This window comes from Cucumis melo, chromosome 6 (assembly GCF_025177605.1).
Source record: "Cucumis melo cultivar AY chromosome 6, USDA_Cmelo_AY_1.0, whole genome shotgun sequence".
Taxonomy (NCBI): domain Eukaryota; kingdom Viridiplantae; phylum Streptophyta; class Magnoliopsida; order Cucurbitales; family Cucurbitaceae; genus Cucumis; species Cucumis melo.
Genome location: NC_066862.1, coordinates 19,758,500 through 19,779,557, shown reverse-complemented (window position 1 = coordinate 19,779,557; position 21,058 = coordinate 19,758,500). Strand labels below are relative to the sequence as shown.

The following is a 21,058-nucleotide window of genomic DNA, read 5'->3' as shown; positions in this document are numbered from 1 at the left end:
TTTAGGCGATGCTAAAGAACCGACACATCAACTTTTGATCAATGGGCGTACAGGCGAGCTTCCTCTTCCGAAATCGTATCGATCTATAGAAAACCTCAAAATAATACAAATTGCATTTTGATGGTAGTGAAAGGAATGAATTTTCTTATTTAAGAGGGTAAAGAATGAAAGAATACCAACGAGCTCTAGACGTAACTGATCTCAAAGACAAAGCAAGGGAAAGACCTTTTTCTTTCCACTAGCCCCTCAAACTCAAATAGGTTTCATAGTTCCGAGGATGGATTTCCTTCTTATTCCATGAACTTGATTCTACCGCTAAGGGTAGAAGGAGAAGTCTCAAATCTCAGTTAATATGGATAGTCCTTCGGACCTGTGGATTGTTTCATTTTTGTAATGAGTTCATTGTTTGGGCTTGGCGGGCTAATTCTCTTATGATTTACATAAACTCTTTGCCTATTTTTTTTGTCCTCCGGCGTGAAATGAAGCGACTATTAAGAAGTGCTACTAAGGAAAGAAGAAATTCTTTGGATAAAGAAGTTAAGAGGATTAAAGAATTATCGAAAGAATGATCGAGGAGCAAAGATCATTGATAAGGAACGTTTGTAAGGACTATTCATCATATTTTCAATGTTAGACACTAATAAGATATCCTTAAGTCTTCTGGTCTACTCCACAGTAAAGGTCGCTCTTTCCTTCCATCCAAAATGGGCTTTCCTTCCTATAAACAAGTCTTTTGGGTAAGAGCCAATGACAAGAAATTAGATAGGGTCCTCAATGAAGAAGAAACATTCAATTACTTCGGATGACTTTCAGAAAGAAGAAATGAAATGGAACGAATGAATGAATGAACGAAGGAACTCATATTCATTCATCCTCATCTAGAGCTTTATTTTTGGAGTATTAAAGACCAAATGGATAAAAAAGGTCATTCTATTCCCTCATGCTCTACATATGAAGCTGCTCCCACTTTCTCTCCCTTATAGTTGAGTCGCTTTCGCTCCTCTCTTGTAAGTCCAACCGCCCTAAGACTCCTACCTACGACTCCTCTCCTTGCAGTCTCAAATTCTTTGATCCTCTTGACTTATTTTCTACCCTAAAAAAGGCCTAATCAGTTCCATAAATAAGTCCTTCGGCTTTTTTGTGGAATTCAGAAGTCTGAAGGATGCTCAATGAATTTGAGAAGCGATTGAAAATTTGCCTTTTACTGGGCTAGATGAGTTAGAAAAAACATCGAAACCTCTAGAGCGGTCTTCAAACTCCTAAAGTTTGCTTTTATGTGGAATTCATGAGTGAAGAGGACAATCCTCCGGACAGGTTAATATGGAAAACAAAGGTCCAGGTGATGCTAAAGAATTTGAGAAGTGACTAAAAGTTTGCCTTTTAATGGTCCAGATGAGTCTTCGAGATTGACACCGGAAAAAGAGGACACTCTGGAGGAGGCTCAAGAGATAGATGATAGATTAATATGGATGGTCAAAAGTATTGGGTTTTATGTCCTAAAACTCGTAGATAGTAAATATAATCAATTGACTGCCATTAATAAAATGTTTTATTATTATAATTTCAATAAGTGTTATTCATTATATTATTAGTTTTGTCTTAATAACCTAAATCCAATAAACTAACATCCTAAGCTGTTTGATGAGTAGTATGTAGAGACATACGGGGATCAATGTTCAAGATCAGCTTAAAGGGTCTATAGTATAGGGCTAAGGTTGGGTACCTTATCCTGTTAACACTATGGATACGGCTCACTTTGTATTTGATACAAACACATTGATCCAATGTGCTCATGTATGTGACATGCGAGTGAGGGTATCCTATGCAATGAGTTTGCATAAGACTGGACCACGAAATAGTAATCACTAGATGTAACTCCGTTAAGTAGTTGGATTTCTATTTCATTAGGATAACCTAGGTGACTTAGTCTTAATCCTGAGTGTATTATGAACTCCTGTTTGCAAGGGATTGTCCTTTGATTTGTATGGGTGAGAGTGGCCAAATTTCCGACTCAATATGCTTATCATTTTGGGGACAAGATCGAGTGGGGAGCTGGGAACATAATCACATGAGAGGAATTCACTCCTTCCCACCTTTAGGGTAAGTAGATAAGTGTTCTCTTAAATGGTGTCTCCGGGACTTGAACAAAGGGCCCTACCCTCTCTATGGCACGAGAAGGGTTTCTATTTAGTGGTTGGACCATAAACAGGTTGTTCATTAGAGGAGCACTGGTCTTTAAGGACTAGAAGTAACCTAGGGGTAAAACGGTAATTTGACCCAGCTGGTGTTACGAACACTTGTGAAGGACTAACTTACTGGTATTGGTCTATATCCGTAGACACAGAAATATATCTACAGTGAGAAGAGTTCAACTGTGAGTTTTTAGTGGAGTGTACACACAGTTAACGAATATTGATTAATGTAGTTAATGAGTTTAGCTAATTAATCTCATATCGTTGTAGCTTCTGATCTGTAGGTCCATTAGGTCCCCTTCCTAGCTCATAAAGAGTAATGAGATTTATTTATATTGGTTGTAATTTTAAATGTTCAAATTTACTTTGGGAATTAATATAATTTATATTGATACATTATAATCTAAAGTTTATTAGACTATTATATAAATTTAATGTTGGATATGATTCAAAATTAAATTACGAGAGAATAAAATATTTGAATAAGTTCAAATATTAGTTTAATTTGAATTAGATTCATATTAAAACTATAAGTTAAAATTTAATATGTATATGATACATATTAAAACTATAGGTTATGAGAGAAATTTATATTTGAATATGATTCAAATTATGGATTAAATTAAATATAAGATATTTAATTTAGAAATTAATTAATTGGAGAATTAATTAATAGTTTAGTTTAATTTGATTTAATTAAATTTGATTTAATTAAATTAATTAAATTAAAACTATAGGTTATGCGAGAGATATTCATTTAGATATGATTTAAATGAAAATATTAATTAAAAATGATTTAATTAATTAATTATTTAATTAAATTAATTAATTAATTATTAAATTAATTAATTAGTTTAATATATATTAATTTAATAATTATTATTAAGTTAATAGGGAACGTGAGGGGTTTTCCCACGTTCCCATTTATTATCTCCAACTTCCCACTTCTTCCATCTGAAGAAGTGGGAATACTTTGTGTAACAATCAAAGGGGTGAGTTCTGCGAAGAAGTTATGCGAAGAAGATTGCTCTCCCATTTTTTCTCAGAACAAATTTTCTCTCTAAGAAAAGTTCCCTTATTCCAATTTTGGTTCCCATGAACCATCTCAATCAGAGAATAGGAAGGTTTTCAAGTGGTGGTGCCCCAAAATTTGGTGATTGGTAGATTCAGAGTCGTCAATGAGCGTAAGTTTTTTCTTCTCTGTATTTTTCTTCAAAGCATGTTTAACCATAAAAATTGTTTTTCTATTTTTTGCCAATGTATTGGTATTTTTAAGGTTCCAATTAAAATTGAGTTTCTGAAATTCTTCCGCTGTAAAGGGTTTTCTTCCCTGCAATTGGTATCAGAGCCATCTCAATTTTAATTGAGAATTTTAAAAATTTGCATTGGTTAAGTGGGATCTCTGCATTATGAATGTGGTTTTTGCAATTGAATGTTTCTGTAATTTTGGCAATAGATTTACTATTTTGATAAGATCAAAATGTAAAGGTCCTTGCATTTTTGGGCATTTTAATTTGTAAATCTGTAATTTAGAGTCTAATTTTTGGATTCGGTGTGTTTTTCTGAGTTTTTTGACACCAAATTTGCCCAAAACGGACAACCGGAAGACCATAAACAAGAGTTTTTTTCGATTCTGCACGAAAACCGAAGCGAAAAAAATCGCGGCTAGAGGTCGCAGAAGGGATGACGTAAGCATGACATCATTGGCTCTGTATGGACGGCTCGTGTTTCAGCTCGGTTGTATGGATGACTCGATTGTACGGACGGCTCGGTTTGGCTCGGCTATACGAACGGCTCGCGCGCGGTTGGCTCGGTTCGGCTCCAGTTTTTTCATATGGTGCCGGTTCAGGCGGTTTTGGTTGGTTCTTCATATTTTGGGCCGGTTCAAGGCTTTTTGAAGCGGTTTTTGACTGGTCAAGGTTTTTGGACCCAGTTTAAAGCTTTTTGAAGATTTTGAGACCGATTTTGGAGCTTTTGAAGCACTTTTATGATAAATTTAAGGCTTTATTATTGTAATTTTTGCTTTATTTTATCCTAGGAGCCAATTTTACAGGTTCAATTGTTATGTAAATGCTTTATGGATGTCATTTAGATAAATCCCACCTTAGGTTAAGCATGTTCATGCATTTTTATATATTATAAATGTTATAATGTATGGATTTAATGCATGATTATGAATTTCATGAGTAATTTAAAATATGTTGATATTTAAAATATATGACATTACTTAGTTAAATATAATTTGTTATATTTAAATTAATGTATTGTGTATGCTTGATTGATTTTCATATTTTTTAATATAAATGTTATATTAATAAAGATGAAAATTAATTTGCATTGTGCATATTACATCCATAGTTTAATATAATTGTTATATTAATATAATGTATGCATGTAATATGGTTTTATTAATTATAATTTGATTTTAATTATTTAAACCATAGTATGCATGATTAAAGGGCTAATTAACTAATTTTATAATAGTTATAAAATTTGATTATTAGAAACCGTCAACCTATAATAAAGAGTTGCATGCAAACATAGGATCTTAGGATTAATTTGATTTAATTTTAAATTGTTTAAAATTAAATACCTAAGATCACAGTAATTCTAATAGGATTAGAATTAAGTCTTATTTTTAGTTTGGTGAAACTAAATAGGACAAATAGAATTTAAGGTTATAAGGGAACTCCACCGGTAAAGTTCTGTCTAAGGCTGGGGGTACTTAAGTTGACGATTTACGGAACACCTCCTACCTGAGAACTGACCCGAAACCGACATTGAATTAACCTTATTCCTATTAGCATAAGATGTCACTAGATAAATTAAATGGTTTAATACACCTAGAAACTTTAGTGTAAAGTTTTTCATATAAGTGTTATAAGAATAGACTTAGTTAGATTCATTTAGCCGGAATTTAGCTAAGTGCAACTAAACCCTAAATTAATAGAACATTTAAGTGGGAGAAAAATGATATATATGATATATCAATTTTTTGCTCTCACGTCCCTAAGAGTTCACACGTGAGATCCATACTCGGCTTCATGTGGCCCTGGGCGCGACCTCCCTTCGAAAAGTGTTTGTATGAGTTAATAACAAGGTGAATAGGGGAAATGTTCATAGTAAGTGGGAGAAAGACGCGTGTCAACGTATCCTACGATCTCCTTCATTAGGTTGGATCGTGAGATTTCTATGATCCGCCTGCGTGTCGTCCTGGAGCGATCATCCTTTCGGAGGGCTTGATCATATAAGTCGGAATATCGCAAACTCCAGAAATGGATAGGATTTCTTAGGTTAATCTTCAACAGTTGTCTTTCCTAACGGTAGCCTGTTGAAGCGTACCTTTGGGATCTAAAAATGGTAGGGTCACACTTACGGGATGAATTAAGTTAGTTAATGAATCCTTGACCGAACAACGATAGCTAAGAACTATAGGAATAAGAGTTATTCTGGTATTAGTAATTAGTTGAGATTATCTCAATTTAGAAGAGGAGTAATTGATCACCCTTCGGTGATTGTTGCTCTAAACTTCTGAAGTATCGTTGCAAAAACTAAATCATTAGTTTTATTAGGGTTTTTTTATTGTTTGTTTTTGCTGAATTGATTGGATTGTTTTATGTAATGGGTTAAGACAAAGATAACTAATACGGTCAATTGTTTGCTATTCCAGCATGTCTTCCTCAATTATTTTAAAAAAGATCAATTAACCGGTGAAAATTATGCGACGTGGAAATCAAAACTGAATATTATTCTAGTTATTGCTGAGCTACGCTTCATCTTAATGCAGGAATGTCCTCCTTTCCCCACTAAATATGCATCCCAAAGAGTTAGGGATGCATATGACCGCTGGACAAAGGCCAATGACAAGGCTCGCCTCCACATCTTGGCTAGTATGTCTGACATATTGAGCAAGAAACATGAGATCATGGTCACTGCACGTCAGATCATGGAATCTCTTAGAGAGATGTTTGGGCAACCCTTCATTCAAATCAAATAAGAGGCAAATGTTTCCCATTCTAGGAGGTTTGCACCTTCATCTTCTGGATCTGAAAAAATTCAGAGGAGGAAAGAAGGGAAGGGAAAAGGTTCTACTATTGCTGTTGAGGGCAAAGGGGAAGGCTAAGGTAGTCATCAAGGAAAAATGTTTCCACTGCAATGTTGATGAGCATTGGAAAATAAATTGCCCTAAGTACCTTGTTAAGAAGAAAGAAAAGGAAGGTAAATATGATTTACTTGTCTTGGAAACATGTTTAGTGGAAAATGACCACAATGCCTGGATACTTGATTCAGGGGCCACTAACCATGTTTGTTCTTCTATACAAGAAACTAGTTCCTTCAAGCAGCTTGAGGAGAGTTAGATGACACTCAAGGTTGGAACGGGAGATGTCATTTCAGCTCGTGCAGTGGGAGATGCTAAGTTGTTTTTCGAAAATAAATTCATGTTTTTGGAAAACTTGTACATAGTTCCTAAAATTAAAAGGAACTTAGTTTTCGTTTCTTGTCTTATTGAACATATGTACTCAATTAATTTTTCTATGAATGAAGCGTTCATTTCTAAGAATGGTGTACATATTTGTTCAGCTAAACTTGAAAACAACTTGTATGTATTAAGACCTAATGAAGCAAAAGCAGTTTTAAATCATGGATGTTTAGAACTGCTAATACTCAAAATAAAAGACAAAGAATTTCTCCAAATAACAATACCTATCTTTGGCATTTAAGATTAAGTCACATAAATCTCGATCGGATCGGGAGGTTGGTAAAGAATGGACTTCTAAACAAGTTAGAAGATGATTCATTACGTCCATGTGAATCTTGTCTTGAAGGTAAAATGACAAAGAGACCTTTTACTGGAAAAGGTTATAGAGCCAAAGAGCCTTTAGAACTTATACATTCAGACCTCTGTGGTCCGATGAATGTAAAAGCTAGAGGAGGTTTTTAATACTTCATCTCTTTTATAGATGATTATTCTATGTATGGTTATTTATACTTAATGGAGCATAAGCCTGAAACTCTTGAAAAGTTCAAGGAGTATAAGACTGAAGTTGAAAATCTATTAAGTAAAAAGATTAAAATACTTTGATCTGATTGAGGTGGAGAGTACATGGATTTGAGATTCCAGGACTATATGATAAAACATGGAATCCAATCCCAACTCTCAGTACCTGGTACACCTCAACAAAATGGTGTATTAGAAAGGAGAAATAGAACCTCGTTAGACATGGTTCGTTCAAAGATGAGTTACGCTCAATTGCTTTGCTCGTTTTGGGGGTATGCAGTAGAGACTGCAATTCATATCTTGAACAATGTTCCCTCGAAGAGTGTTTCTGAAACACCTTTCGAGTTATGGAGAGGACGTAAACCTAGTTTAAGTCATTTCAGAATTTTGGGTTGTGCAGCACACGTGTTAGTGACAAATCCCAAGAAGTTGGAACCTCGTTCAAGGTTATGCCAATTTGTTGGTTACCCTAAAGAGACGAGAGGTGGTCTATTTTTCGATCCACAAGAAAATAGAGTGTTTGTATCGACAAATGCTACTTTCTTGGAAGAAGACCACATGAGAGATCATAAACCACGAAGCAAATTAGTATTAAATGAAGCTACTGATGAATCAACAAGGGTTGTTGATGAAGTTGGTCCCTTATCAAGAGTTGATGAAACGACCACATCAGGTCAATCTCATCCTTCTCAATCATTGAGAATGCCTCGACGCAGTGGGAGGATTGTATCACAACCTAACCATTATTTGGGTTTAATTGAAACTCAGGTTGTCATACCAGATGATGGTGTTGAGGATCCATTGTCCTATAAACAGGTAATGAATGATGTAGATAAGGACCAATGCGTGAAAGCCATGGACCTTGAAATGGAGTCTATGTACTTCAATTCAGTGTGGGAGCTTGTAGATCTACCTGAAGGGCCTATAGGGTGTAAATGGATCTATAAGAGAAAGAAAGATTCACCTGGGAAAGTACAGACCTTCAAAGCTAGACTTGTAGCAAAAGGGTATACCCAAAGGGAAGGGGTTGACTATGAGGAAACTTTTTCTCCTGTGGCTATGTTAAAGTCTATAAGGATTCTCTTGTCCATCGCCGCATTTTATGATTATGAAGTATGGCAAATGGATTTCAAGACTGCTTTTTTGAATGACAATCTTGAAGAGAGTATCTTTATGTCTCAGCCCGAGGGGTTCATAACCCAAGGTCAAGAGCAAAAAGTTTGTAAGCTGAATCGATCCATTTATGGGTTGAAACAAGCATCTAGATCTTGAAACATTAGGTTTGATATTGCGATCAAATCCTACGGTTTTGACCAAAACGTTGATGAACCTTGTGTATATAAGAAAATCAACAAAGGAAAAGTAGCTTTCTTAGTACTTTATGTGGACGATATCCTCCTCATTGGGAATGATGTAGGATACCTTACGGACGTTAAAGCTTGGCTAGCAGCCCAATTCACAATGAAAGATTTAGGAGAGGCACAATATGTTCTTGGAATCCAAATCATAAGGGATCGTAAGAACAAAACGCTAGCACTGTCTCAAGCAACCTATATCGACAAAATGTTGGTTCGATATTCGATGCAGAACTCTAAGAAGGGTTTATTACTTTTCAAGCATGGGGTTCACTTGTCTAAGAAACAGTGTCCTAAGACACCTCAAGAAGTTAAGGATATGAGACGTATTTCCTATGCCTCAGATGTGGGCAGCTTAATGTATGCTATGGTCCGCACTAGGCCAGATATTTGTTATGCAGTGGGAATAGTTAGTAGGTATCAGCCCAACCCAGGGTTAGACCATTGGACGACGGTTAAAATTATTCTCAAGTATCTTAGGAGAACGAGAGACTACATGCTTGTGTATGGAGCTAAGGATTTGATCCTTACAGGATACACTGATTATGATTTCCAAACTGATAAGGATTCTAGGAAATCCACATCGGGATCAGTGTTCACCCTCAATGAGGGAGTTGTAGTATGGCGTAGCATCAAGCAAGGATGCATTGCAGACTCTACAATGAAGGTTGAATACGTCGCTGCTTGTGAAGCAGCAAAAGAAGCAGTTTGGCTTAGGAAGTTCCTACATGATTTGGAAGTTGTTCCAAACATGAACTTGCCCATCACTCTATATTGTGATAACAGTGGGCAGTAGCCATGTAAACCCGATATTTTCTTGGTTTAATTTCTTCAAATGTGGAAAGAAAAAAAAAGAAAAAGAAAATGGAAATTAAGTGTAAATATATATATATATATATATATATATATATATATATTTATATATTAAATAGTTTTATTAAATAAAGTAAAGAAAAGAAAGAAAAGAAAGGATAAAAAGAAGAAAAGGAGAAGAAAATTTCATTTTTTCTTTTCTTCTTCTTCTTCTCTTCCCTTCACTGTCAAGATTTTGGAGACATCCAAGTTCCATTTTTTTTTCTTTTTCCTTCTTCAATTTGCAGAGAACTTCTAAGAGAGAGTTTGGAAGAAGAAGAGAAATTTTACTAGAATTTTTTTAGGTTGAAGAAGAGGAGGAGAACTCAAGCAAAGTGTATCAATGGCTGAATTTTAGTTCATTCTGCACATCACTGGTTTTTAATTCGGTTTGAACTCTTCAAAAGGAATTAAGAGGTGAGATTTACATTTACTGAAAGTTAACTCATTTCTAAACAAACTTTATGAAGAACGTTGGAGCAAATTCGGATATTCATTTGGTGCTTTTTGATGAAGAAAACAGGGCAGTTGGTTTTCACTCGAAATCAGGAGGTCTCTGGTTTTTCTTGTATTTTAGAGTGTATCGATGGAGTTAGAATCTCTATTTGGTATGGTTGGAAAGCTTATGCAATTTACTACAACTTTCATGAAAATATTGTAAACCAAAAACGACTAAAAATCAGTTAAATTGTAGAGACAAGTTAAAGAGGTCATGTGCGCGCGATTCTGGAAGTGGTTCTGTTTTGAGGGTTATATGTGTTTATGCACGGGGAATCAGATTTATATGTCTTCAGGTAAGTTTTAGAGGATCTCAAAATGAAGATTTTTATATAAAGAACACTCATTTTAATTAAGTATTGAGAAAGTTATAGTCCTTTGAAGTTCATGTTAGAAATCTGGAAATTTTAGAGAATTGTTGAAATAGGATTTTATTTCTTAAGCTTTGTTTTCGTGAGCGTCATCTTTGGTGCGACATGTTATGTATATCTTTAGGAAACCAGAATGTTTAGAGTTTTAATACTCGGTTGGGTTGTTGGCAGGCCGAGAAGAATTAAACCGAGCTTATAGACCAAGGATCTAGCCCAAGACTGTGAGTGACAAAACCAACTTTGAAATATTTTCCATAATTGTTATTATGATTGAATGCAATAAATGTTTATTTACGAAGCCATGAAAAGTATTTGAATTTCATGACTATTTTCAAGTATACATTTGGAGACTAGATTTCTTAAAGTATGAAGTTTTGTTTTAAGAATTATAATTTTCCACGAAAGAGCTGAGTAAAGTTCGAGCTTTGTGTAAAATTTATAAGCAGGCATGTTTTAATATTTTAAGATGATTTATGAAATTTTCATTAACTACATGACTGAGATCTTGAGCCTGAGGCTAGAGATTACCGTGTGCACACTGGTTAGATTCCGTTGTTGACGTTGAGTGTACTCCGTAACAACGATGCTGTCGTGAGTGCTGGGCAGGCCCCACTACGACAAAGAGGATGAGAGTGCTGGGCGGGCCCCACTACATCGTAGTGCTTGTAAACGTTGTTGTACTAGGTGTACCCTACACAACGTAGATTCGTCATGTTAGTTAAAATGCTTCGATATACTTGATATGCCTTGCTAGATTTCAATGATGAACATGCTGAGTATTTAAGGAAGCTATTCTTACTACTACACATTTACATTTGCGACTTGTATAACAGATTTATATGTGTAAAGTTTTCACGTGCTCTTATCTTTAAATTCATAGTTTTAAACTGAGTCACTCACTGAGCTTCATAGCTCACCCTTTCCAAAATGTTTTACCCATTTTCCAGGTAGAGATCGACTTCCCGGTGCCTGATAGACTGCCTTAGTCTGTGGAAGCTTCATTATCGATTGCCAGTACGTGTTTTGAGTTGGGCATAGAGTCTGTTGTGTTGTGGTGTATATACACCCTTGTATGTTATAGATACTCCACAGTTTGTATAATATTTAGGAGCTATAGTTGTGTAAATTTTGTTCGTTATATTTTGATTAAGGTGTCTTTAGGTTTACTCGTGAAATCGGTAAATTTTGAGGTACACTTCATGTATGTGTTTGACTAGCTGTGTTTGACTAGCCTAGGATCCGCTGTGTTTTGTGGCATGTACAATAGTTTATATACTAGATTGGCAAGTTCATCACATGAAAGTTTTAAGCAGAGTCGACAGATACAGGTACAGAAAAGCGTTGTTCATCGGCTTCACGCCATCTTTCGGTCTAAGGTAGCAGGTAGTCCGGGAGGGGGTGTGACAAGCCAATTCTAATGAACGTCGCAACCATAAACGAGGGAAACACATAGAGAGGAAGTATCACTTGATACGAGAGATTGTGCAACGAGGAAATGTGATCGTCACCAAGATTGCTTCGGAGCACAACATTGCTGATCCATTTACGAAGACTCTCACGGCTAAAGTGTTCGAGGGTCATCTAGAAAGTCTAGGTCTACGAGATATGTACATTAGGTAACCTAGGGCAAGTGGGAGATGTGTAACGGATATGATGATGCCCTAGTTTATTGTATTTGTATATATACGTCTTATGTAATATACTTGTACATTTTACCATTTCCAATGTTTGAGGATTACTTTATTATGTACATCCCATAAGGACTAGAGTTTTAGTCCAAGTGGAAGTTTGTTGGGTTTTATGTCCTAAAACTCGTAGATAGTAAATATAATCAATTGACTGCCATTAATAAAATGTTTTATTATTATTATTTCAATAAGTGTTATTGATTATATTATTAGTTTTGTTTTAATAACCTAAATCCAATAAACTAACAACCTAAGCTGTTTGATGAGTCTTGAATAGTATGTAGAGACATACGAGGATCAATGATCAAGATCAGCTTAAAGGGTCTATAGTATAGGGTTAAGGTTGGGTACCTTATCTTGTTAACACTATAGATACGGGTCACTTTGTATTTGATACAAACACATTGATCCAATGTGTTCATGTATGCGACATGCGAGTGAGGGTATCCTATGCAATGAGTATGCATAAGACTGGATCACGAAATAGTAATCATTAGATGTAACTCCGTTAACTAGTTGGATTTCTATTTCATTAGGATGACCTAGGTGACTTAGTCTTAATCTTGAGTGTACTATGAACTCCTGTTTGCGAGGGATTGTCCTTTGATTTGTATGGGTGAGAGTGGCCAAATTGCCAACTCAATATGCTTATAATTTTGGGGACAAGACTGAGTGGGAAGCTGGGAACATAATCACATAAGATGGAATTCACTCATTCCCACCTTTAGGGTAAGTAGATAAGTGTTCCTTTAAATAGTGTCTCTGGGACTTGAACAAAGGGCCCTACCCTCTCTATGGCACGAGAGGGGTTTCTGTTTAGTGGTTGGACCATAAACAGGTTGTTCATTAGAGGAGCACTAGTATTTAAGGACTAGAGGTAATCTAGGAGTAAAATGGTAATTTGACCCAGCTGGTGTTACGAACACTTTTTTGAAGGACTAACTTACTGGTATTGGTTTATAGAGTTCTTCTTTAATATTTATTATTAAGTTATTAGGGAATGTGAGTGGTTTTTCCACGTTCCCATTTATTATCTCCAACTTCCCACTTCTTCAGTCTGAAGAAGTGGGAATACTTTGTGTAACAATCAAAGGGGTGAGTTCTGCGAAGAAGTTATGCAAAGAAGATTGCTCTCCCATTTTCTCTCATAACAAATTTTCTCTCTAAGAAAAGTTTCCTTATTCCAATTTTGGTTCCCACAAACCATCTCAATCAGAGAATAGGAAGGTTTCCAAGTGGTGGTGCCCCAAAATTTGGTGATTGGTAGATTCAGAGTCGTCAACGAGCGTAAGTTTTTTCTTCTCTGTATTTTTCTTCAAAGCATGTTTAACCATAATTTTTTTTTTCTATTTTTTGCCAATGTATTGGTATTTTTAAGGTTCCAATTAAAATTAAGTTTTTGTAATTTTTCCGCTATAAAGGGTTTTCATCCCTGCACAAAGGATGTCCAAAGGATAGGTTAATATGGATAAAAACAAGTCCTCTCAATATTCAAAAAACCTAAAGAGGTTAAATTCATTTTCGTTTGAGTTAGGCTCAAAGATCATTGAATAAAGAGCTCAAAAAATTATCAAAGATAATCATTCCTTTTTTTAGTTTCATTAATCAGTCATTCGTATGGATCGAATGGATAGTCCTTTAGACCGGTCTTCAAACTCCTAACGTGTAATGGATGAGTCCATCGAACCGCGTACGATGAGTTTTCTAACTTTCAATTTGCTGCTCCTAAGGCTCAAAGAATATTGAAAAAGAAGATTTCATAAGAGTATTGAATAGTCAAGTGGATCAATGAATATTGAGGACACTATAAAAGAGGTCAGCCTAAGGAAAGGTAGAGAAAGAAAACAGCTTTCCTAATATAGGCTTCCATATAGGCTTTTTTTCTTCAAAATGTTAGAAAAATCATCTTTCTATTTAACAATAATTGACTGAAAGACAAGACATTTTACTTGAAAAGTAGCATTCCATATAGGTCAAAAACCTTGCAAATTGTACATTTTTGCTAAGGAGTTCATTCTCATACCCTTCACTAGCATTTTCTGAATTTGAGCTAAGAAGAAATGGAAATAAGTGGAATGAATATTTTGAAAGATTATCGAGAAATGATTAATCCAAATGATGTTTGCCCAAAATCTAACACTAATCGTTCGCCACAAGGGGCATCCTGGACTAGTGCCTAGACAGAGTGGCTTATGTCTAGACGAAACAATGGATCTGGTTTAGCCTAGACAGAGTGGCTTACACCTAGATGAATGGCAAAGTGGCTTACGCCTAGACAAAGTGGTTTACGCCTAGACGGATAGCTAGCGCCTAGACTGATAGACATCTCTATATTCCATTTTCTTTCTACATTTTCTGCACTTTGACAATGTTGGAATTTATGTCCTAAAACTAGTAGTTTGTAATTTTAATTATATTTTATTTAATAAAGTAGTTGTTGAGGACTTATTAATGAAAATAGAATACTGTAATCTTGAAACCAATAAACTAAGGTCTTGAAGCTATCTAGTGTAGACTTGAACATTATGCAGAGACATAGACGTGGATAAAGTTTGAGTTTATAGCCCAAACAGTCTATAGTGTATGAATAAGGTTGGACGCCTTATTCTATAAACACTATGGATGTGACTCGTTTTGTAGTTAGTATAAACGATGTGATTCTGAATTGTTAGAGACATGGAAGTGGAGACATCCTATGTAAAGTGTTTACAAAAGACTGGAACCATATAATACTCACTTTTGAGTTATAACACCGTTGATTATATAAAATTGACTATTTCGATTTTTGATGACCTAGGTAACTCAATCTTAATCTTGAGCTAACTATGACTTCTATTCAAAAGGTATTATCTTTAGATGTGTGTGGGTGAGGGCAACTCAACGGTGCTGGCGCAACAAGCCTCCCATTTCAGGGGTAAGATCGAGTGGATAGCTAGGGACATAGGGTGTAAGATAGAATTCTCTCTTACCCGCTTTAGGGTTAGTAGATAGGTTGTTCCCTTAAGAATTGAATCCAAGTCTTGAACAAGGGGCCCCACCCTCTCATTTGCCCGAGAGGGATTCGGTTTATAGGTTGAATCTTCAACCTATTGTTCATAGTGGATTAGTGGAACTTAAGAAATAAGATGTAATCTCGCGGGTAAAATGGTATTTTGACCCAGTCGATATTATGAACAACCTATCAAGGATTAACTTACTGATCAAGGTTATATCAGATGGATAAAAATATATCTATAGTGAGGGGAGTAAAACTACGGAACTTTATTGGAATGACCCATTTGTTAGTGAATGTTGATTAGCTTGGTCTAAAAGAGTTTAGCTAGTTAATCTCAGATTATTGGAGTCCATGACCTATAGGTCCACTAGGTGCCCCTGCTAGCTCATATGGAATTAACTTAGAACAGTATGATGGAATAATACGAATTGTTCGAATTAGGTGAAGAGAGAGAAACTGACAAATACATGTGATATACTCGTTGGTTATCAGTTTTAGATGAAGCTTTTTGTTTATATGTGATTTAAATATTAAAAATATAAATACAGATTCATATTCAAAAGCTCGAAGTTGATGGAAATGTTTAAAGTTGTAAAAAATGAAAATGTTGACTTTTGACTTTGAAAAGTTAAATTTTGATCGGCTTTATATTCAAATGTGATTTGAATTTTAAAAAAATGAATGCATATTCATGCTTGGGAGGTCGGAATTAGTTAAGACAGATAAAATGATAAAAAGTCAAAATGTTAGACTTTTGATTTGAAAAGTCAAAGTTTGATTTTGACTATAATGGTCAAATGACCATTTTATAAAGTGTTGAGCTTTTATAAAGAAATTACATGCATTTTTGCATGCATTTTTGCTTATAAATAACTTATTTTTCAAAATTTTGAAAACTTTTGCTGTTTTTGAGAATTTTGAAATTACAAAATTATTTTTTTATTTCCATCTCCACCCTAAATCGCAACCTTACAATTTCCATATCTTTCTAAATTCTCTTCACTTAATGGGTCTCACAACCCGGTTCTAACTCTAGAGAATAGCGGGTTAACACTAGTGGTGATCTTCGGTTAGAGTTTGTGAGGAGATTACGAGGAATGGGAGTCTTCGAAGGTATGCTCTTATCTTAACCCTAATTTAATTTAATTAAGGTAATTTACATGTTAACATCTAAATTAGTTAGATGTAATTAGAGTAAAATCCAATCTTAATCTCATTGCACATGTCTCGTATTCTATCGGACGAGCCTCAACATATAAAGACACTAAGCCCCTTCCTCAAGTAGTTTTCCTCGCTAATAGGTAGGGACTATAGTTCGACTTATCCATCTTTTAGGGTTATCGATCCACTCAGTTGCCTTGTTTTTTAGCCTTCCCAACTGCCTTGTTTTTTTGCCTTCAGACTTTGATTTTTCTTTTTGAGGGAGGGGTACGGGTATATTTCCTAAGCTTCTCTACGGAATTTTCGATTTATCTAGGTTATGTAGAGCTCCCTTTTGGTTTCTATCTAGATTTCTTGAAAGTTCTATAACCACTAACCACTTCACGGTGGCTTCGCCCCTTATGCTGACTGACCTCTTGTTTATAGTAACTTAGCTTTACCAATTGTATTGACTTACTTCCATAGACCGACTGACTTATATTGTAGGGCTTCACCCCTCACACTTCTTCTTTCTTTCCATCTTGCTCGCTCTGTAGGGCTTCCTCACAATTTGAGTTTCTTTCCTGCCTTACCTGTTTACCTGTATTGTAGGGCTTCACCCATCATATTTTCTGAGCTTACTTGTTATTTGTTGTCCTATTTTTGGTGTTTTCTTCTGGTTTTTATGAGGTAGGGGTGTGCCTCAAAGTAGTGGGAGGGTTGTTCATCAGCCTGATCGTTACCTGGTTTTATCAAAAACCAAATCGTCATACTTGATGATTGTTTGAAGGAACCATTAACTTATAAATAGGCAGTGAATGAAGTAGATTATCTAACTAACGTTAAAGAATGGCTAGCTGTGCAATTTCAAATATGAGATTTGAAAATGTGTAATGTGTTCTCAGGATCCAAATTATTTGGAACCACAAGAACATAACATTAGTTAGTCTTAAGCATCTTATATAAACAAAGTGTTGCCTAGATATATAATGTAGAATTTTAAAAGGAATGGCTTGTCATTAAGAACATCCGAAATAATTTAGGAAAATCAAAAGACTAAGTGCTCTTGTATAGAACTAAGGATCTGATCCTTATTGGTTACACCGATTTTGATTTCTAATGATGCTAGAAAGTCTACATCAAAATCATTATTCACTCTAAATAGAGGTGTAGTAGTGTAAAGTAAAATTGTGCTACCTTATCTAGATAATTATGCATTGTAGTGATGTTGTAGTAACCTCGATACTAGATGAGCAAAATTATGACTGTTTGGTTTACAAAGTCCTTCACGGCTAAATTGTTTTAAGGTCACTTAAAGAGTTTAGGTATATGGAGTTTGTGCACTAGGACAAGTGGGAGAATGTTCGAGTGTATGCCCTAGTTTATTGTATACATATGTTTATTGTACTCATATGAGTAATTCCATCATGGTTAAATTCAACATTGTTTTATCTAAGTTAGTGAAAATAGAATACTATAATGTTGAATCTAATAAACTAAGGTCCTGAGTCTACCTAGTGTAGACTTGAACTTTATATAAAGACATAAACGTGGATCAAACTCGAGTTTATAGCCCAAACGACCTATAGTGTATGAATAAGGTTGGGCGCCTTATTTTAGGAACACTATAGATGCGACCTACTTTGTAGTTAGTACAAAAGATGTGATCCCGAATCATTCATGTACAGACATGGAAGTGGAGGTATCCTATGTAAAGAGTTTACATAAGATTGGAACCAAGAAATAGTCATTTTTAAGTTATAATACCGTTGACTATATAAACTAACTATTTCGATTATGATGACCTCGGTAACTTAATCTTAATCTTGAGCTAACTATGAACTTCTGTTCAAACAATATTATCCTTAGATCTGCATGGGTGAGGGCAGCTCAACGGCGCTGGCCCAATAAGCCTCCAATTTCAAGGGTAAGATCGGGTGGATAACTAGAGACATAGGGTACAAGACTGAATTTACTCCTACTTGCTTTGGGGTTAGTAGATAAGTTGTTTCCTTAGGGACTGAATCTAAATCTCCCTAGAGGGTTTCGATTTATAAGTTGGGCCTTAAACCAACTGTTCAATAGTGGATCAGTGGGACTTAGGGAATAATATGTAGTTTCAAAGGTAAACGATATTTTGACCCAGTCGAGGTTACGAACAACCTGCGAAGGATTAACTTACTTATCATAGTTATATCAGATGGACAAAAATATATCTATAGTGAGGGAAGTGCAACTACGAGACTTTAGTGGAATGACTCATTAGTTAACGAATTTTGATTAGCTGGATTTAAATGGGTTTAACTAGTTAATCTCAGATCATTGAAGCCCATAATCTGTAGGTCCATTAGGTTCCCTTGCTAGCTCATATAGATTTAACTTAGAACATTATGTTCGAACAATTTAAATTGTTCAAATTAGGTAAACTGAGAGAAACCGACAAGTGTATGTGCTACGATCGTCAGTTATAGCTTTGAGAAAGAACTTTATGTTGAAAAGTGATTTAAATATTAAGAATATGAATACGGATTCATATTCAAAAGCTTAAAATTGATGAAAATGGTCAAAGTTGTAAGAAGTCAAAATGTTGACTTTTGACTTTGAAATGTCAAACTTTGACCGACTTTATATTCAGATGTGATTTGAATTTCAGAAAAATAAATGCGAATTCATGCTCGAGAGGTCGAAATTGGTCAAGACGGATAAAATGGTAAAAAGTCAAAATATTGACTTTTGACTTGAAAAGTTTTCCTTATACAAGTTTGACTTTGACTTATTTTGGTCAAAAGACCATATTGCCCTTGAGACTACATAAGATGGCTACATAAGATATAAACACCTAACCCACTAAGTTCCACTAATGGTTAGTGAAATGCTAGGTGTTAAGATTTGGCCATCTAATTACATGCAATTTTAGATGTAATTAGGTTATAAATATGCTTCTATTCAATTTTAGAAAAAAACTTTTGGGTAATTTTGTTATTTTTTTTTAATTTACAAGATTAACCTAAAGTTACTCCCAAATCTGAAACCCTAAATTTCCTTCTACAATTTCCATCCATTTTCCATCAATCTCTTTCTTAAATTTCCTTCTTGAATCGGTCCCACAACCCTTTCTTAAATTTCCTTCTTTGAACCGGTCCCACAACTCGGTTCTAAGTCCGAAGTATAATGGGTCAACTCTAGTGGTCGTTCGGTTCGAGCTTGGAACGATATTTTGGGAAGCTACAAAGGTACATTTCTTTTAACCTTTTTATTTATTTATTGTAATTAGAGTTGTGTTTAATGCATGTTAATCTCTAATTATTTAGATGCATCTAAGGTAAAATCTCGATCCTTTTATCCCCTGTGTATGTATCGTATCCATCAAGAATAAGGAATTTCGCTTTCAAATTCTTTGATAATGCTTTGATTCTTTCAGATTCATATGGATTTATGACTTATCCTAAGTAACTTAATTAGGCCATTAAAAAACTAAAAGGAGCAGTATAGTCTTCTTCCATATATAATAGTTCTCCAGACCTCTTTGATCTATAGATGAAATTGGGTATAAACAAGTCCTTCAACTAAAAAACAAGGGTTAAGACCAAAGAATTTGCGAGTGGAATTCACGAATGAATATGAATTCAACATTCAAAGGGGTCATTCAATTCCATATGAACCTAATCAGTCGCTTCTTTTTATTCAATGAGCTTTGATTCTTCAGAGCTCTTTGATCCTAATGGAGGGCTCAAAGAATGTTCAAAGGACTAAGGGCTCGATTGAAAGGATTCCAAGATTCAAGGAGGAGGCTTAAAGAATTTGATAGGTCCTCTGAACTTGTGAATTCAACTAATATTGTCTCATTGATAAACTGTAAGTTAAAGATGGAAATAGACAAATCTGAGAGGCTCCGAAGGAGTTGAAGAGGAGTTTGATTTGAGAAGTGGAAGTCATGAAAAAGAGATCTTTCAATTCGTACCGCTACGTGGGATCCCTTGCTGGCTTATAGATATTTCTATTGCTAGGTCGCTATCTTTTAACCCTCCCTTCTTCTTAGTCAATGCTACCTTTAACCTAAAGGAAAAAGGCTACTTAGCCCTAGATTTTGAGAAGTCAGCGACTGAGTTAGCATAGTCTACCCTCTCAATGTATTGTATAGTAGGATATAGTAGGCGAGCGAAATCTCGAAGACACTTAGGCTAATAGATAAGAGAGTGTCGATGCTACACCTTCATTCTACTATGCTACGCAAGGTTTACGAATTAGCTCGAAGTTAGAAGAGTCATGTCAAGGCAGAAGGCTATACCTACGTAGAAGAACCGCTGTTCGTTGACTTTTAAGGTCTAACCTTTCTCTCCCCTACTAAATAGGAGGAAAATATCTGAACTCTCTTTACTTTCAAGAGGCAGCCCACTACGCTAAAGATTAGAAGAAAGAGATCTTCATTCGATCTTTGTCTTCTTTCTTGAGTTCTTCATATCCTTTTCTTTCCTTGAGAGGAGCAAAGCAGCTTTGCACTACTTAAGATTTAATTCAAAAGGTCCTACATAGTTTCATAAGCCTTTGTCATTGTCAGTCATCTAAGTAGGGCCTGAGGCCCCCTGCAAATTTGTAAATCTCATGAGCATGTTGCAACAAAAGGATGGTCCCCTATACATTTCATTCTTTCCAGAAGGGAAAAAAAGTACCCCCTATCATGGTGAACCTCTCCTTGTGATCAGGATGAGAGAGATGCCTCCCAACCGAGGGGTAAATTGAATCGAAGTTTCCTTAGGTAGCCACCAACCTACAGTTATCCTAAACTTTTCGTGCTTGGTGGAGAATAAGCGAACAAAGGTAGACTTGCTTCATGTCTTGTTCTCTGGTGCAAACTAGGATCGCTCGCCAACTAGGTTAGATTGGAGCAGCCTTTTATAAGAACATATTAGCCTTATTCGGGGACAAGTGGCAAAATGATCTCTCCATCTACTTACAGCTGCACAAGAT

The 21,058-nt window shown here is 35.4% G+C and overlaps 1 long non-coding RNA gene across 2 annotated transcripts; it reads left to right on the top strand.

Moving 5' to 3' along the window:
* Nucleotides 1–9,599: 9,599 nt before the first annotated feature.
* On the top strand, nucleotides 9,600–12,137 carry LOC127149818 (uncharacterized). Of its 2 annotated transcripts, XR_007821524.1 has the most exons (4): nucleotides 9,600–9,815; nucleotides 9,922–10,192; nucleotides 10,439–10,488; nucleotides 11,215–12,137. It is a non-coding gene; the product is annotated as an uncharacterized LOC127149818 (long non-coding RNA). The 2 variants fall into 2 exon arrangements; XR_007821525.1 differs by lacking the exons at nucleotides 9,600–9,815; nucleotides 9,922–10,192 and having other exon boundaries at nucleotides 10,208–10,488.
* The last annotated feature ends 8,921 nt before the right edge of the window (nucleotides 12,138–21,058 follow it).